The sequence below is a fragment of the Bufo bufo genome, chromosome 6 (genome assembly GCF_905171765.1).
Source record: "Bufo bufo chromosome 6, aBufBuf1.1, whole genome shotgun sequence".
NCBI classification, from domain to species: Eukaryota; Metazoa; Chordata; class Amphibia; order Anura; family Bufonidae; genus Bufo; species Bufo bufo.
The window spans coordinates 208095327-208112326 of record NC_053394.1 but is presented as its reverse complement, the minus strand read 5'-3'; positions in this window follow the sequence as shown (position 1 = coordinate 208112326).

Sequence of the window (17000 nt, the reverse complement as noted above, 5' to 3'; positions counted from 1 at the left end):
AAAAAAAGGCCTGAATTTGAATTCAATACATTGGGCCAAATAATCATTTTCTTATTGTGGTGAACGGTAACAATGAGGAAAGCATCTAGTAAGGGATGCGGACGCGGACATGGTCGTGGTGGTGTTAGTGGACCCTCTGGTGCAGGGAGAGGACGTGGCCATTCTGCCACAGCCACACGTCCTAATGTACCAATTACCTCAGGTCCCAGTAGACGCCAGAATTTACAGCGATATTTGATGGGGCCCAATGCCGTTCTAAGGATGGTAAGGCCTGAGCAGGTACAGGCATTAGTCAATTGGGTGGCCGACAGTGGATCCAGCACGTTCACATTATCTCCCACCCAGTCTTCTGCAGAAAGCGCACAGATGGCACCTGAAAACCAAGCCCATCAGTCTGTCACATCACCCCCATGCATATCAGGGAAACTGCCTGAGCCTCAACTTATGCAGCAGTCTCTTATGCTGTTTGAAGACTCTGCTGGCAGGGTTTCCCAAGGGCATCCACCTAGCCCTTCCCCAGCGGTGGAAGACATAGAATGCACTGACGCACAACCACTTATGTTTCCTGATGATGAGGACATGGGAATACCACCTCAGCACGTCTGTGATGATGAAACACAGGTGCCAACTGCTGCGTCTTTCTGCAGTGTGCAGACTGAACAGCAGGTCAGGGAGGAAGACTGGGTGGAAGACGATGCAGGGGACGATGAGGTCCTAGACCCCACATGGAATGAAGGTTGTGCCACTGACTTTCAGAGTTCAGAGGAAGAGGCAGTGGTGAGACCGAGTCAACAGCAAAGCAAAAGAGGGAGCAGTGGGCAAAAGCAGAACACCCGCCGCCAAGAGAGTCCGCCTGCTACTGGCCACCGCGATCTGGGACCGAGCACCCCAAAGGCAGCTTCAAGGAGTTCCCTGGCGTGGCAGTTCTTCAAACAATGTGCTGACGACAAGACCCGAGTGGTTTGCACGCTGTGCCATCAGAGCCTGAAGCGAGGCATTAACGTTCTGAACCTTAGCACAACCTTCATGACCAGGCACCTGCATGCAAAGCATGAACTGCAGTGGAGTAAACACCTTAAAAACAAGGAACTCACTCAGGCTCCCCCTGCTACCTCTTCTGCTGCTGCCTCGGCCTCTTCCTCCGCCTCTGGAGGAACGTTGGCCCCTGCCGCCCAGCAAACAGAGGATGTACAACCAACACCACCACCTCCGTCACCAAGCATCTCAACCATGTCACACGGCAGCGTTCAGCTCTCCATCTCACAAACATTTGAGAGAAAGCGTAAATTCCCACCTAGCCACCCTCGATCCCTGGCCCTGAATGCCAGCATTTCTAAACTACTGGCCTATGAAATGCTGTCATTCAGGCTGGTGGACACAGACAGCTTCAAACAGCTCATGTCACTTGTTGTCCCACAATATGTTCCCAGCCGCCACTACTTCTCCAAGAGAGCCGTGCCTTCCCTGCACAACCAAGTATCCGATAAAATCAAGTGTGCACTGCGGAACGCCATCTGTGGCAAGGTCCACCTAACCACAGATACGTGGACCAGTAAGCACGGTCAGGGACGCTATATCTCCGTAACTGCACACTGGGTAAATGTAGTGGCGGCTGGGCCCCAGGCGGAGAGCTGTTTGGTGCACGTCCTTCCGCCGCCAAGGATCACAGGGCAACATTCTTTGCCTCCTGTAGTCTCCTCCTCCTACTCGGCTTCTTCCTCCTCTTCTTCCACCTGCTCATCCAGTCAGCCACACACCTTCACAACCAACTTCAGCACAGCCCGGGGTAAACGTCAGCAGGCCATTCTGAAACTCATATGTTTGGGGGACAGGCCCCACACCGCGCAGGAGTTGTGGCGGGGTATTGAACAACAGACCGACGAGTGGTTGCTGCCGGTGAGCCTCAAGCCCGGCCTGGTGGTGTGCGATAATGGGCGAAATCTCGTTGCAGCTCTGGGACTAGCCGGTTTGACGCACATCCCTTGCCTGGCGCATGTGCTGAATTTGGTGGTGCAGAAGTTCATTCGCAACTACCCCGACATGTCAGAGCTGCTGCATAAAGTGCGGTCCGTCTGCTGCCTAAACGCTTCCGACGTTCACATCCTGCCGCTGCTCGCCTGTCTGCGCTACAGCGTAACTTCGGCCTTCCCGCTCACCGCCTCATATGCGATGTGCCCACCAGGTGGAACTCCACCTTGCACATGCTGGACAGACTGTGCGAGCAGCAGCAGGCCATAGTGGAGTTTCAGCTGCAGCACGCACGGGTCAGTCGCACTGCGGAACAGCACCACTTCACTACCAATGACTGGGCCTCCATGCGAGACCTGTGTGCCCTGTTGCGCTGTTTCGAGTACTCCACCAACATGGCCAGTATCGATGACGCCGTTATCAGCGTTACAATACCACTTCTATGTCTCCTTGAGAAAACACTTAGGGCGATGATGGAAGAGGAGGTGGCCCAGGAGGAGGAGGAGGAAGAGGGGTCATTTTTAGCACTTTCAGGCCAGTCTCTTAGAAGTGACTCAGAGGGAGGTTTTTTGCAACAGCAGAGGACAGGTACAAATGTGGCCAGACAGGGCCCACTACTTGAGGACGAGGAGGTGGAGGAGGATGAGGATGAAGCATGTTCACAGCGGGGTGGCACCCAACGCAGCTCGGGCCCATCACTGGTGCGTGGCTGGGGGGAAACGCAGGACGATGACGATACGCCTCCCACAGAGGACAGCTTGTCCTTACCTCTGGGCAGCCTGGCACACATGAGCGACTACATGCTGCAGTGCCTGCGCAACGACAGCAGAGTTGCCCACATTTTAACGTGTGCAGACTACTGGGTTGCCACCCTGCTGGATCCCCAGTACAAAGACAATGTGCCCACCTTACTTCCTGCACTGGAGCGTGATAGGAAGATGCGCGAGTACAAGCTCACTTTGGTAGACGCGCTACTGAGAGCATTCCCAAATGTCACAGGGGAACAAGTGGAAGCCCAAGGCGAAGGCAGAGGAGGAGCAAGAGGTCGCCAACGCAGCTGTGTCACGGCCAGCTCCTCTGAGGGCAGGGTTAGCATGGCAGAGATGTGGTAAAGTTTTGTTAACACGCCACAGCTAATTGCACCACCACCTGATACAGAACGTGTTAGCAGGAGGCAACATTTCACTAACATGGTGGAACAGTACGTGTGCACACCCCTCCACGTACTGACTTATGGTTCGGCCCCATTCAACTTCTGGGTCTCCAAGGGGGCGTCATTACAGACAAACGCAGCCGCCTGTCTATAGCCAATGTGGACAAGCTGACGTTCATAAAAATGAACCAGGCATGGATCCCACAGGACCTGTCCATCCCTTGTGCAGATTAGACATTTATAACTACCTCCCCTTAACCATATATTATTGTACTCCAGGGAACTTCCTCATTCAATCCTCTTTTTATTTTCATTTTACCATTATATTGCGGGGCAACCCAAAGTTGAATGAACCTCTCCCCTGTCTGGGTGCCGGGGCCTAAAAATATCTGACAGTGGCCTGTTCCAGTGTTGGGTGACATGAAGCATGATTCTCTGCTATGACATGAAGCCTGATTCTGTGCTATGGGACCTCTCTCCTCTGTCTGGGTGCCGGGGCCTAAACATATCTGACAGTGGCCTGTTCCAGTGTTGGGTGACATGAAGCCTGATTCTCTGCTATCAAATGAAGCCTGATTCTCTGCTATGGGACCTCTCTCCCCTGTCTGGGTGCCGGGGCCTAAAAATATCTGACAATGGCCTGTTCCAGTGGTGGGTGACATGAAGCCTGATTCTCTGCTATGACATGAAGCCTGATTCTCTGCTATGGGACCTCTCTCCTCTGTCTGGGTGCCGGGGCCTAAACATATCTGACAGTGGCCTGTTCCAGTATTGGGTGACATGAAGCATGATTCTCTGCTATGACATGAAGCCTGAATCTCTGCTATGTGACCTCTCTCCTCCTTCTGGGCGCCGGGGCCTAAAAATATCTGACAATGGCCTGTTCCAGTGGTGGGTGACATGAAGCCTGATTCTCTGCTATGACATGAAGCCTGAATCTCTGCTATGGGACATCTCTCCTCTGTCTGGGTGCCGGGGCCTAAAAATATCTGACAATGGCCTGTTCCAGTGGTGGGTGACATGAAGCCTGATTCTCTGCTATGACATGAAGCCTAATTCTCTGCTATGGGACCTCTCTCCTCTGTCTGGGTGCCGGGGCCTAAACATATCTGACAGTGGCCTTTTCCAGTGTTGGGTGACATGAAGCCTGAATCTCTGCTATGGGACCTCTCTCCTCTGTCTGGGTGCCGGGGCCTAAAAGTATCTGATAATGGCCTGTTCCAGTGGTGGGTGACATGAAGCATGATTCTCTGCTATGACATGAAGCCTGATTCTCTGCTATGGGACCTCTCTTCTCTGTCTGGGTGCCGGGCCTAAAAATATCTGACAGTGGCCTGTTCCAGTGTTTCGTGACATGAAGCATGATTCTCTGCTATGACATGAAGCCTGATTCTCTGCTATGGGACCTCTCTCCAATTGATATTGGTTAATTTTTATTTATTTTATTTTTATTTTTATTCATTTCCTTATCCACATTTGTTTGCAGGGGATTTACCTACATTTTGCTGCATTTGCAGCCCTCTAGCCCTTTCGTGAGCTGTTTTACAGCCTTTTTAGTGCCGAAAAGTTCGGGTCCCTATTGACTTCAATGGGGTTCGGGGCGAAGTTCGGGTCGAGTTCGGATCGCGAACCCGAACATTCCCGGGAAGTTCGGCCGAACTTCTCGAACCCGAACATCCAGGTGTTTGCTCAACTCTACTCTTGAACTTATCCCAGATCCAATCTATTGCTTCATTTGGGGTGACAAAAAAACAGGTGGTGTCGTTCTAGACTATCCTTACCTACCAGGAATAATATTGTGTACCGTATTTTTTCTTTTCTCGCAATATTTTCTTTACTTCCACAAAACGACTTTGTTCGAGTTTCGTCTCTCTGGCATAATCTGGAAACAACATGGGGAAGGGGGTAAATTACCTTTAAACTCCAATTTGTCTTTCCCCCTGGCCCTGTGCATCACTTTATCTCTATCCCTAGAGGATATAATTTTTACAAATATTGGTCTTGGCAGGGCACCTTGCTGGGAAATCTATGTGCCCGTTCAATAAAACCAGAAATAGAAGAAAATCTTTCTCCAACTTTTAATAAGTCAAGACTGCATAAAGTCAATTACATTATTCCCTTCTACTCCCTCTGGGAATCCCATACATCATATATGCACTGTTCTTGATCTAGTCTCCAGATCTAACAATTTACTGTTAAGTTCTTTATTCTCTGTCAGTACTTGCTTGCAGTCTTTCTATAATTCACTAAGGGAGTCCTCATTATCGGATACCCTTTTTTCAACCTCCTTTAGCCTGGTTTTGTATTTTTGCATGTCAGACGGCAGTAATCCCAAATTTCCCACCTGTTGGGATAAATCCCTAATTGCTACATTGCAATGCTTAATCTCAGCAAAGATATCTTGTAACCTAGGCGAAGTATTAGAATTCGCTCCACCATGACCATTTGTCACTGGGGGCCATACTGATCTCATCCTCTGAGGGGGTATTCTCACAATCGTTACCACTGTTATGTTAAGTGTTATCTCACCACTGTCACATTAAGTATTATCTCACCCTTTGTGTGTAAATCCTCTCACACTTTTGCACATCCACCTTACTGCTCATGGGGGAATTGTTTGGAGAGGCAGTTTGTTTCATCATTGTAAAATATAAGAGTGAAACTGGATCGCGCATCCTCAATACTTTGCTTCTATCTAATAACTGCTTCTCAGCATAATTAACATCGCTTCTCAGCGTAATATATAGTATACCTACCCCTATGTTGCATTCTGTACATGAGGCATTGGTATACAATTTGATCAAAAAGCATAAGCCCACTCACCATGACAAGGTTGCCTCCTCGAGTGGGAACCTACTCTAAATTTTGGCGCTGCAGCACTGCACCAATAAACAGCGGGACCCAGCAGCCAAACAATGCCCCCACTGTCTGGCAGAGCCACCCTGGCACTGGGCCCCACCAACCCACCAGCACAGCACCAGAGCAACAATGGCCGCCGCACAGCACCATGTGAACAGTTGTCAAAGCTCACCTTATCACATGCTCTCAGGAACTCCAACTGAGAGGTGGTAAAAATGTATCCACCCTTAAGCAGTCTCCTGCTAATTAAAATCACCTGGGACGAATGGGGAGAAGTGCTGTTACCAGAGGGGGGAAAAAGAATAGATTCTACAGGACATGTAAAATATAAGAGTGAAACTGGATTGCACATCCTCAATACTATGCTTTTATTTAATAACTGCTTCTCAGCATAATTAACATCGCTTCTCAGCGCAATTTATAGTATACATAGCCCTATGTTGCATAAAATACATGAGGTATTTGTATACAATTTGATCAAAAAGCATAGGCCCACTCACCACGACAAGGTTGCCTCCTCGAGTGGGAACCTACTCAAAATTTGGCGCGGCGCTGTGTGGCGACCACCAGCGCTGCAGCACTGCACCAATAGGCACATGTGAACAGTTGTCAAAGCTATCCTTATTACATGCTCTTAGGAAGTCCGTCTTAGAGGTGATAGGAATTTATACACCCTTAGGCCCCTTTCACACGGACGTTGCGGGAAAATGTGTGGGTGCGTTGCGGGAACACCTGTGATTTTTCCGCGCGAGTGCAAAACATTGTAATGCGTTTTGCACTCGCGTGAGAAAAATCGTGCGTGTTTGGTACCCAAACCCAAACTTCTTCACAGAAGTTCGGGCTTGGGATCGGTGTTCTGAAAATAGTATTATTTTCCCTTATAACATGGTTATAAGGAAAAATAATAGTATTCTGAATACAGAATGCATAGTAAAACATCGCTGGAGGGGTTAAAAAAATAAAATAAAAAATTTAACTCACCTTAGTCCACTTGTTCGCGGCCCGGCATCTCCTTCTGGCTTCATCTGATCTCTGTGCAGCAACAGGACCTGTGGTGACGTCATTCCGGTCATTACATGGTACGTCACATGATCTTTTACCATGGTGATTCACCATGGTAAAAGATCATGTGACGTACCATGTGATGACCGGAGTGACGTCATCAAAGGTCCTTGACCTATAATTAATGCTCACCACAGGTTCTATTCAGTAAAGGGGACAGAAGGAGATGCCGGCATCGCGAACAAGTAGATTAAGGTGAGTTAAATGATTTTATTTTATTTTTTTAACCCCTCCAGCGATGTTTTACTATGCATTCTGTATTCAGAATGCTATTATTTTCCCTTATAACCATGTTATAAGGAAAAATAATAATGATCGGGTCTCCATCCCGATCGTCTCCTAGCAACCATGCGTGAAACTCGCACCGCATCCGCACTTGCTTGCGGATGCTTGCGATTTTCACGCAACCCCATTCATTTCTATGGGGCTTGCGTTACGTGAAAAACGCAGAAAGAGGAGCATGCTGCAATTTTCACGCAACGCACAAGTGATGCGTGAAAATCACCGCTCATGTGAACAGCCCCATAGAAATGAATGGGTCAGGATTCTGTGCGGATGCTGTGCGTTCAACTCCCGCAACGCATCCGCGCGGAAAACTCGCTCATGTGAAAGGGGCCTTATGCAGTCTCCTGCTAATCAAAATCACCTGGGACGAATGGGGAGGAGTGCTGATACCAGAGGGGAAAAAAAGAATAGATTCTATAGGACATGTAAAATATAAGAGTGAAACTGGATTGCACAGCCTCAATAATATGCTTTTATCTAATAACTGCTTCTCAGCATAATTAACATCGCTTCTCAGTACAATTTATAGTATACCTAGCCCTATGTTGCATACTGATCATGAAGCATTGGTATACAATTTGATCAAAAAGCATAGGCTCACTCACCACGACAAGGTTGCCTCCTCGAGTGGGAACCTACTCTAAATTGCACAACACCGCACCATGTGAACAGTTGTCAAAGCTATCCTTATCACTAGTGTTGAGCGCGAATATTCGAATAACAAATTTTTATCTCGAATATCGCAACTTCGAGATTTCGCGAATATTTTGAATATAGTTCCATATATTCACGAAATCGAATATATATGTTTTTTGTTTTTTTGTTTTTTCATCTGAAAATATGATTCCTCCCTACTTCTTGCTTGTGGGTCAATGAGTCATTGGCCCACAAGCAACTGAACTGAAGCTGGAAGGAATCACGTTTTCAGATGGACCAAATATGACGAATATTCGAAATAACGAATATAATCGCTATATTGCTGTATATTAGTTTTTTAGAATATTCATCCTATTCTAAACCAATAATCTCGGTTATAATATTCGAGTTCACGAATATTACAACAGAAAAATCGTAAAGGTTAATAAGTGTGCCCGACCGCATGACATCAATAACGTGTCATGCCCCACTCTGACGATGTGCGGAGGTCAGCCAGGATTGCAGCACGAGTCTAGTATTTGTTTTGATGCTGTGCTGGATCCGCCTCGCATCAGGTGCACTGGGTGGAGTCATTAGTTTAAATAGTCTCCAGCTAAAGTGCTCTGAGCGGATTATACTCATCATTGTGGTCTTGGAAGCTAGGAAGGAAGGTTGGCTGTTTGTTCCTGCTCTCAGCAGATAAGTGTCTTTTCTTGTTTGGTTGTTTATGTCATCTTACCCGTCCAGGTTCTGTGCGAGCTGGCAGATCCTTTCTCCCCACTTCACCATCTCAGGGAGTTCAGGGTTCTGTTAGTATAGGCTGGTGGACACAGCAAATCTACCATCAAGATTTGTCTGTGGGCTGAGCATTGTAGGGAAAGAGGTCAGGGATAAATTAGGAGGTGACCCTTTCCCTGTCTCTCGTCCAGAGCCTGGTTGGTGTGTTATCTGTTAACTGTGCACGTCCGCCGTGACATTATAATCCGCCATACTGTGACTGCCATTGCTCAGCGTTTATGTGATGGCGTCAATTGATACACTGGTTGACCGCATGCAGGGTTTGTCCCTGGAGGTTGCGGATCTACGTAGTACGGTCACACAGTGTCAGAGGGTGTTGGCTTCAGGTACAAGTCAAATTGTTAGGGAGCCTAAAGTCGCTCTTCTGGAGAAATTTGCAGGGGGTACAGTCGTGGCCAAAAGTTTTGAGAATTACATAAATATTGGAAATTGGAAAAGTTGCTGCTTAAGTTTTTATAATAGCAATTTGCATATACTCCAGAATGTTATGAAGAGTGATCAGATGAATTGCATAGTCCTTCTTTGCCATGAAAATTAACTTAATCCCAAAAAAACCTTTCCACTGCATTTAATTGCTGTCATTAAAGGACCTGCTGAGATCATTTCAGTAATCGTCTTGTTAACTCAGGTGAGAATGTTGACGAGCACAAGGCTGGAGATCATTATGTCAGGCTGATTGGGTTAAAATGGCAGACTTGACATGTTAAAAGGAGGGTGATGCTTGAAATCATTGTTCTTTCATTGTTAACCATGGTGACCTGCAAAGAAACGCATGCAGCCATCATTGCGTTGCATAAAAATGGCTTCACAGGCAAGGATATTGTGGCTACTAAGATTGCACCTCAATCAACAATTTATAGGATCATCAAGAACTTCAAGGAAAGAGGTTCAATTCTTGTTAAGAAGGCTTCAGGGCGTCCAAGAAAGTCCAGCAAGCGCCAGGATCATCTCCTAAAGAGGATTCAGCTGCGGGATCGGAGTGCCACCAGTGCAGAGCTTGCTCAGGAATGGCAGCAGGCAGGTGTGAGCGCATCTGCACGCACAGTGAGGCGAAGACTTTTGGAAGATGGCCTGGTGTCAAGAAGGGCAGCAAAAAAGCCACTTCTCTCCAAAAAAAACATCAGGGACAGATTGATCTTCTGCAGAAAGTTTGGTGAATGGACTGCTGAGGACTGGGGCAAAGTCATATTCTCCGATGAAGCCTCTTTCCGATTGTTTGGGGCATCTGGAAAAAGGCTTGTCCGGAGAAGAAAAGGTGAGCACTACCATCAGTCCTGTGTCATGCCAACAGTAAAGCATCCTGAGACCATTCATGTGTGGGGTTGCTTCTCATCCAAGGGAGTGGGCTCACTCACAATTTTGCCCAAAAACACAGCCATGAATAAAGAATGGTACCAAAACACCCTCCAACAGCAACTTCTTCCAACAATCCAACAACGGTTTGGTGAAGAACAATGCATTTTCCAGCACGATGGAGCACCGTGCCATAAGGCAAAAGTGATAACTAAGTGACTCGGGAACCAAAACGTTGACATTTTAGGTCCATGGTCTGTAAACTCCCCAGATCTTAATCCCATTGAGAACTCAAGAGGCGGGTGGACAAACAAAAACCCACTAATTCTGATAAACTCCAAGAAGTGATTATGAAAGAATGGGTTGCTATCAGTCAGGAATTGGTCCAGAAGTTGATTGAGAGCATGCCCAGTCGAATTGCAGAGGTCCTGAAAAAGAAGGGCCAACACTGCAAATACTGACTCTTTGCATAAATGTCATGTAATTGTCGATAAAAGCCTTTGAAACGTATGAAGTGCGTGTAATTATATTTCACTACATCACAGAAACAACTGAAACAAAGATCTAAAAGCAGTTTAGCAGCAAACTTTGTGAAAACTAATATTTGTGTCATTCTCAAAACTTTTGGCCACGACTGTACTGATGATTTTTTCCGTTTCAAGGAATCATGTAAGTTGTACTTTCGTTTGTGTCCATTTTCATCAGGTAATGAGGATCAGAGGGTGGGTATCGTCATGTCTTTGCTGAAAGGGGACGCGCAATCCTGGGCTTTTTCCCTGCCTCCCGGTTCTCTGGCTCTCCGGTCGGTGGAGGAATTTTTTAAAGCCCTGGGATTGATTTACGATGACCCAGATCGAGTTTCAATGGCAGAGTCAAAATTACGTAACTTACTACAGGGTAAACATACGGCTGAGGTTTACTGCACAGAGTTTAGGAGGTGGGCTACTGAGTCGGGGTGGAACGACCCCGCGTTACGTAGCCAGTTTTGTCAGGGGTTATTTGAAAGGTTGAAGGATGCTCTGGCTTTTCATGAATACCCTGATACTTTGGAAAATGCAATGTCTTTGGCGATACGTTTGGATAGACGTATCAGAGAGAGGGGTAAGGGTCCCTCTGTGCAGGGGGTTCCTCCCGCGTGTAGTTTTGTTCCACCAGCTGCCCAGGGAGATATTGCTTGTTATTCTGGCCTAGGAGAGGAACCCATGCAGTTAGGTCAGATATCTTTCCATTCGGATAATAGAGACTTTCGTAAAGCGCACAATTTATGTTTCTTTTGTGGAAAGAGGGGTCATTTTGTTTTTTCTTGTCCGTATGTTGAACCACAGGGGAGAGTGATAAAGAAAAAAGAAAAAGAAAAAAAAAACTCCCTCACACTTGGTAGTATGAATGGTGTGGTAGAGCAGACTGGTATGCAAGTTCCCTGCAGTTCCCGTTTTCTCCTTTCAGCTATGGTGGCGCTAGAGTCTCGAAATGTGTTTGTTGATGTTTTTCTTGATTGTGGTGCTGGGGAAAATTTAATTGACTTTCTGTTTCTTGAGGGTTTGGGACTAAGTATTTGCACGTTAGAGAACGAGATTCGTGTTTTTGCCATTGATTCTTCCCCTCTTTCTCAAGGGAGCCTTACTCACGTTGTTCATGATATTCATTTAAGGGTGGGTGATTCACATGCTGAGATTATTTCCTGTTTCGTCATGAAGGATTTGCCAGCTCCAATAGTTTTGGGGTTGCCATGGTTGTCTAAGCATAACCCAACTATAGACTGGCAGGCGAGACAAATCATTGGTTGGAGCAAGTTTTGTTCGGATAATTGTTTTGTCACATCTATTTCTGAAGTGTCCGTTACGGCCTTGCCTCAGTATCTCTCAGATTTTTTGGACGTGTTTGCGGAGGGTGGGGCTCAGGAATTGCCCCCTCATCGTGACTATGATTGTCCTGTGAATCTCATTCCGGGGGCTAAGTTGCCTAAGTCTCGGCTCTACAACCTCTCTCAACCCGAGAGAGAGGTCATGCGAAAGTATGTCGCCGAGAATTTGGCAAAGGGTCATATTAGACCATCTAAGTCTCCAGTGGCTGTAGGTTTGTTCTTCGTGAAGAAGAAAGATGGATCACTGAGACCGTGTTTGGATTTCCATGAGCTGAATCGTATTACAGTCCGGGATCCATATCCCCTGCCTTTGATCTCTGATCTTTTTGATCAGATTGTTGGAGCCAAGGTGTTCTCCAAGTTGGATTTGAGAGGCGCATACAATCTGATCAGGATCAAGGAGGGGGATGAGAGGAAAACGGCCTTCAATACGCACGAGGGTCATTTTGAGAACCTGGTAATGCCTTTTGGGTTGACGAATGCGCCAGCGGTATTTCAGTGATTCGTCAATGATATTTTTCATCATTTGGTGGGGAGGTTCGTAGTAGTCTACCTTGATGACATTTTAATTTATTCTCCTGATCTGAAGACCCATCAGGATCATGTGAGACAGGTTTTGACGATCCTGCGGGAGAATAAGTTATAAGCCAAATTGGAGAAATGTTTATTTGCGGTGCAAGAGCTTCCATTTTTGGGATACATGCTTTCTGATTCTGGTTTTCGTATGGACCCCGAAAAGGTCCGGGCGGTTCTGGAGTGGGACCGACCGGAGAATCAGAAAGCTTTGATGCGATTTTTGGGGTTTACGAATTATTATAGAAAATGTATTTTGAATTATTCCACGCTAGTCAAACCTCTTACTGATATGACCAAGAAGGGCGCTGATGTCTCTGTCTGGTCGGATGAGGCATTGCAGGCCTTTTCGGCTATTAAGGAGCGTTTTGCGTCTGCTCCCATTCTGGTGCAGCCGGATGTATCTCAGCCATTCGTGGTCGAGGTCGATGCATCAGAGGTGGGGGTTGGGGCGGTGCTTTCGCAGGGTCCTTCTCCTGGCAAGTGGGTCCTGTGTGCCTTCTTCTCCAGGAAGCTCTCGGTCGCTGAGAGGAATTATGATGTTGGAGATAGGGAGTTGTTGGCGATCAAGTTGGCCTTTGAAGAATGGCGTCACTGGTTAGAGGGGGCTTCTCACCCCAATACTGTGTATACAGACCATAAGAATTTGGCTTACCTGCAATTTGCCAAGCGTCTGAACCCTAGACAGGCCAGATGGTCATTGTTTTTTACAAGGTTCAATTTCGTGGTTACCTTTCGCCCAGGGGTCAAGAACGTCAAGGCAGATGCCTTGTCTCGCAGCTTCCCTGGGGGAGGTGATTCAGAAGATCCAGCGCCGATTTTGGCGGATGGAGTGGTGGTCTCCGCTCTGTACCCTGAATTGGAGATGGAGGTGTTGGGAGCTCAGGAGGGGGCTCCTGGTTCGTGTCCGCCAGGGAGGTTGTTTGTTCCTGAGGGCCTACGATACAAGGTGTTCAAGGAACATCACGATACTGTTCTCGCTGGACATCCTGGTTGTAAGTCCACCTGTGATCTGGTGTCCCGGAGGTTCTGGTGGCCAGGTTTGCGTAAGTGTATTGAGAATTACGTGGCAGCTTGTGAAACCTGCGCTCGGTCTAAGGTTGCTCATACTCGACCGCCTGGTTCACTTCTTCCATTGTCTATTCCATCTCGTCCTTGGACACATTTGTCCATGGACTTTATTACGGACCTACCGAGTTCCTCCGGGAGAACAGTGATTTTGGTGGTAGTCGATCGTTTCAGTAAAATGGCTCACTTTATACCACTAACAAGTCTGCCTAACGCTAAGACTCTTGCGCAGATTTTTGTGGATAATATTGTTAAATTGCACGGTATTCCTTCGGATATTGTCTCTGATAGGGGCACGCAGTTTGTCTCCAGGTTTTGGAGGGCGTTCTGCTCTCGACTTGGCATTCAACTTTCTTTCTCGTCGGCTTTTCATCCACAGTCGAATGGTCAGACGGAGCGTACCAATCAAAACCTGGAGACCTACTTGAGGTGCTTTGTGGCTGAGAATCAGGAGGACTGGTCGTCATTCTTGCCCTTAGCAGAATTTGCATTGAATAACCGTAGGCAGGAGTCCACGGGTAAGTCGCCATTTTTTGGCGCATACGGTTTCCATCCTCAGTTTGGTACCTTTTCTGGGTCTGGTTCCTCTGGGATGCCAGAGGAGGAGAGATTCTCTTCTGCCTTATCCTCTATCTGGCGGGGGATTCAAGGGAATTTGGAGAGGATGGGTGAGAGGTATAAACGAATGGCTGACAGGAGACATGTGACTGGTCCGGACCTGTGTGTGGGTGATTTGGTGTGGTTGTCCACTAGGAATATCAAGTTGAGAATGCCATCTTGGAAACTGGGTCCAAGATTTGTTGGTCCATATAAGATTTCTGCTGTGATCAATCCTGTGGCATTTCGACTTGATCTGCCGCAGACTTGGAGGATCCACGATGTCTTCCACAAGTCTTTACTAAAAAAATATGTTAAACCGGTGGTACCATCGCCATTGCCTCCTCCTCCTGTTCTGGTCGAGGGAAACTTGGAGTTCGAGATCTCCAGGATTCTCGAGAGTTCTGCGGGGTTCCCTCCAGTACCTGGTTCACTGGAGGGGGTACGGTCCTGAGGAGTGGATGTGGGTTCCGGCGTCAGATGTCAACGCCAGCCTTTCATAGGTCCCATCCGGATAAGGTTGGTCCAGGGTGTCCGGAGGTCACCCGTAGAAGGGGGGGTACTGTCATGCCCCACTCTGATGATGTGCGGAGGTCAGCCAGGATTGCAGCACGAGTCTAGTATTTGTTTTGATGCTGTGCTGGATCCGCCTCGCATCAGGTGCACTGGGTGGAGTCATTAGTTTAAATAGTCTCCAGCTAAAGTGCTCTGAGCGGATTATACTCATCATTGTGGTCTTGGAAGCTAGGAAGTAAGGTTGGCTGTTTGTTCCTGCTCTCAGCAGATAAGTGTCTTTTCTTGTTTGGTTGTTTATGTCATCTTACCCGTCCAGGTTCTGTGCGAGCTGGCAGCTCCTTTCTCCCCACTTCACCATCTCAGGGAGTTCAGGGTTCTGTTAGTATAGGCTGGTGGACCCAGCAAATCTACCATCAAGATTTGTCTGTGGGCTGAGCATTGTAGGGAAAGAGGTCAGGGATAAATTAGGAGGTGACCCTTTCCCTGTCTCTCGTCCAGAGCCTGGTTGGTGTGTTATCTGTTAACTGTGCACGTCCGCCGTGACATAACGTCACCTGAGGTGACTCACCTCATGTAGATCGCGACGATAAATTGTTTTCCAAGTATTTCCAGTCTCCACTGGACTCTCTACTCCAGACACTCGCAGACACTCAGTACAATGTGCTCGGCAAAGATCATCAGACACCACTTTATAAAAGCCGAGGATGAAATCATCATAGTCGTAAGTAATATTATATTACAGTATTTTCACATGCATGTCAGAACAATTATTATGAGTAGATCGAGTCTAGCGAAATATTCGTAAATCCGAATATTTTCAATATGAATACGATTTTTTTTCTTATGTTTTTATTTTTTTATGGTAAAAATAGATAATACAGATTTGTGCACTAAGTATTATTGTTTGAAATCTCTTTTTATTAGATAAGCAAATAAAATAAACAATCATCATGTCGCATGTAGCGCAGTACAGCGTATGTCACATCACATCAAGTCTAGTCATAGATCGTCAAAGGCAATGCCTAACAATACAGGTTAGGGTGTGACAACCACTTTTCTAGGGCTAAGGGCCCTTGAAATGATTGATCTTACAATGCGTCTGGGTAACGTTCATCACATAACACAACAGTAAGAGGGAGGGGAAGAAGGGAAATAACAGACCCAACAATGTGTCGACCCAAAGCGGCATTTACATTCTGCTCAGGAATAGCTATAAAGGTAATATTGTTTATAATGTCAAAGGCATGTTATAGCATATCCGGACCCAATCGCCAGCAATGATCAGATTGAAGACGAAAGGAAAGAAAAGGGGGAAGTGGAAGGGGTATTGTCTAGCTATTGTAAGGGGTGGCCATCTACCTGCATTTATAATCAGATTCCCACAGTTGGGAGTTGAGAAGGTTTGATCTATAATCTAGCCATGGTTGCCAAACCTGCAGAAATCTATTTCTGCTATGGTAAGTCCAGCCTATCAGCTCCTCCATCTGACATATTTGATGAACCCTGTTGCGCCACATCTTCAGTGTTGGTGGATCAACTGCTCTCCATTTAACTGGAATTAAAAGCTTTGCAGCCATAAGTAAGTGAGTAGCCAGATTATTTTTCCCGGGGCAAAAGTTGGGGGTTGGCATCCAGAGTAGTACTAACTGAGCTGAAAGCTTTAGGGTCAATGTACAGATCCTGTTAATGGCAGATTCTACATCTGCCCAGAAGGATTTGATGGCATGGCAAGACCACCAGATATGGGATATGGAACCTGTGGCAGCAGAACATCTCCAACAGATATCCGTGGATAGCAGATGTATTTTAAAGAGGTACTCAGGGGTTCTATACCATCGCATCGCTGTTTTAACAGAATTTTCCTGGATTTTAATGCACTTGGAAAAACCGTGCGAGGATTTTTGAATCCAATTACTTTCAGCATTATTAAATTCAAGTTGGAGCTCTCTTCCCCACTCAGCGACCCATGGTGGTATGCTAGAGTCTCTCGCTTTTAGAATCTGTCTATAAATGAGGGTAGTACATTTATGGGGTAGGTGTGGGAGTAATACATAATTCTCTAACCATGACGGGTCAGGCAATGGAATATACTTAGATGACATAAATTGTTTACAGGTATTCTCAAAGTCATTAATTTGGATAAAGTCTTTACCAAGAGCAGGTTCACCCGAGAGGGCAGTATAGAAGTTGGATGAGGGCTGTATCCCCTTCATGTCTCCTAATCTGTGATGTGACATTGATAACCAGATGTCTGATGGAGATTTAATTCGTGGAAATAATAATGTGGGGATGACTGAGATAGGGGCTAGTGGGGAAATCTTATCTTGA